Raw genomic sequence first — 2998 nt, 5'->3', positions numbered from 1 at the left:
GGGACACTTAACAGCATCAACCCACAAAACCCAGGGCCCATCAGTCCTAGTCCTTATGGGGACACTGAAAGTATCAACCTATTTCTGGGAGCCGTTGCTCAATTAGTCACTCACCATGTCCCATCAGTCCTTTAAGACTTAGGGCTCTCCACAGTTATCATTTTTCTGTTTTCCTTTCCAGAATTCTCTTAGTATGGAAGAGGTGAAGTGATTTTATTATGTTGATCTTGTACCCTGCCTCTTTACTGAATCCTATTTAGTTTCAGTAGTTTCATTGTTGAGTCACAAGGATTTTCTAAGTATAGAATCATATCATCTGCAAATGTAGATAGTTTATTATTATTATTATTTGTTACATTTTGACTGCAAATTTACAAAGCAATTTTCTTTTTACACTCAACAGTTCATGTATGTTTGATTTCACAGCCCTGATTACCATCCCCAAACATAAAAAATATCTCCTCCCCACCCCTCCCTGTGACTACCCCTTCCCTGTGTCCTTCTTAACTATGCATTCCTGTCTGTCCAGCTTTCCCTGTGTGTTAATACTGCCCCTCTGGTGTCTCAGAGTTAATTGATCTAAGGTGTGCATCTCCCTAGAGTATGTGGGTGCATCTCCTTGAGGTAGGTGTTTTGCATGTAGGTCTTTCTACTGTTGGGCTGAGAGCCAATCCATGGAAGTGAGCCCATTCTTAGGCCCAAAGAGTATAGGGTCATAGTCTTGGGGATTCCACCAATGTCTATCCAACCAATAATTCTGATCATTTTTGTCTTTTTGAGCTGTCTTCTACATTTTTCCTCCCGCTTTATCCTAGGTCTACAGTTGTGATCCCTTTCCAAGCATTTGACATTGGTAGTTGCGCACCATCTAGGTCTTCTGGAGTTGGAGTCATGAAGGATGAGGTCCTAATGGTACATCTTACACTTTTACTAATTGTTTCCAGATGCCTTTGATTTTCTTCACTCTTCTTTGCTTAAGATGAGAGGAGACCAATAGCTGCATCTTAGATGGCCTCTCCAAAACTTTTAACACCCCAGTCACTACTCACCAATGTAGGTTGTAGATCAAGATTTTTATGTATTACGTTGTGCCAATTAAACATGATGTCCCCAGAGACTATGGTCCTGAGTCCACAGGCCCAGTGATTCTCTCTTTCAAGGTGTTTGGTTGTCTCTGAGAAGTAATTACTCCAATCGTGTCTTCTGTCGCTTCTGGAATGTACATAGCTAATTTTGTAGCACAAGTGCCCATGAATGATTATCTTCAACCAAATCTATCCTTGATGTAGGGTATATTCCTGTTTGCGAACCCTATCTGATCTTCTCACCTGTCTATGCATTTATCTGTAGTCTGGTGTTTGGTGTTAGTTGTAGTGCAGAACTTTGCATGTACTAGTATCTCCCCCTGTTGTCTATAACTTACATGCACATTTCAGTGCTCTTCCTTTCCCCATGTAATCATGCTGGTCACAGACTTTTTTCATACTGTCCCTTCTCTCACCCAAATCAATATATGACCCCCAACTAGTCCAAAATTTTTCCTCCTGTTCCTCGCCATCCCCAGAAACCAACACAGTGAATTTCCTTCCCTGAGTACACGTTTTCTTGACTTTTTATCATAATGGGCTTATATAATATTTGTCCTTCTGATATTGACTTATTTCACTCAGCATAATTTCCTCCAAATTCACCCACATTGTGAGATGATTTGTGTATTCTTAATTATTCTTTAATGTTGTATAATATTCCATTGTGTGAATGTACAATCGTTTGGTTATCCATTCAGATGTTGATGGGCATTTAGATTGTTTCTATCTCTTTGCTATAGTGAACTGTGCTGCAGTGAACATGGGTGTGCATATGTCTCTTCATGTCCTATCTCTCACCTCTTTAGGATGTATTCCGAATAATGGAATTGCTAGTTCAGATGATATTTCTTTTTTTCAGTATTTAAGGAAATGCCATACCATTTGCCACAACGGTTGTACCATTTTGCAGTTCCACCAGTGTATGAGCATTCCAGCCTTTCTGCAACCTCACCAGCATATGTTATTTTCTGTCTTGTTGAACTTTGCTATTATTGCTGGGGTGAGATTATATCTCATTGTTGTTTTGATTTGCAAGTATCTAATGGCTTATGATTGTGTGAATTTCCTCATGTTTTTGTTGGCCACCTGAACATCTTCTTTAGTGAAGTGTCTGTTCGTGGCCCTTGTCCATTTTTGAGTTAGTTTGTTTGCCTTTTTGGTGTTGAGGTGTTGAAGTTTTCTATAAAATTTGGAGATAAGTCCCATGTCAGATATGTCATAACCATATATTATTTTTTCCCAATCAGTAGGTTCTCTTGTTACCCTTTTGAAGAAGTCTTTCAATACTTACAAGAATTTAACTTTTAAAAAGTCCTAGTCATCTAGCTTCTCTTCCACTGAAGTGTGGGTTATGCTTGATAGTCTATGCCATAAATTAGGACCCCTAGATTTGTCCCTATTTTATCTTTGATGAGCTTTATAGCTTTGGGTTTTACATTTAAGTCTTTGATCTAACTTGAGTTTGTTTTTGTGTGCTGGGTAAGGTAAGGGTCAACAAGACCATTTTTCCTGCAAGTGGATATCCTACAAGACCCTTTTTCCTGCAAGTGGATATCCAATTTTGCCAGTACCAATTGTTAAAGAGGCTAGCTCTTTCCCATTTAATGAATTTTGATCCTTTGTCAAAGATCAGCTGTCCATAGATGGATGTGTCTATTTCTGGGTTTTTGATTCTGTTCCATTGGTCTATCTGTCTATAATTGTATCAATGACATGCTATTTTAACTACTGTGGCTGTATAATAGGTTTCAAGATCTGGGAGGGTGAGGTCTCCCACTTTGATTCTGTTCTTCAGCACTGCTTTGCTTTCTGAGGTCTCTTTCCTTTCCATATGAAATTAATGATTTGTTTTTCCATGTCATTTAAAAATGTTGATGGGATTACATTGAATGTGTAGATTGCTTTGGGTA

Source organism: Orycteropus afer, unplaced genomic scaffold (assembly GCF_000298275.1).
Source record: "Orycteropus afer afer isolate SDZICR_OR568_19922 unplaced genomic scaffold, OryAfe1.0 scaffold00563, whole genome shotgun sequence".
Taxonomy (NCBI): Eukaryota; Metazoa; Chordata; class Mammalia; order Tubulidentata; family Orycteropodidae; genus Orycteropus; species Orycteropus afer.
This window is presented reverse-complemented; position numbering follows the sequence as displayed.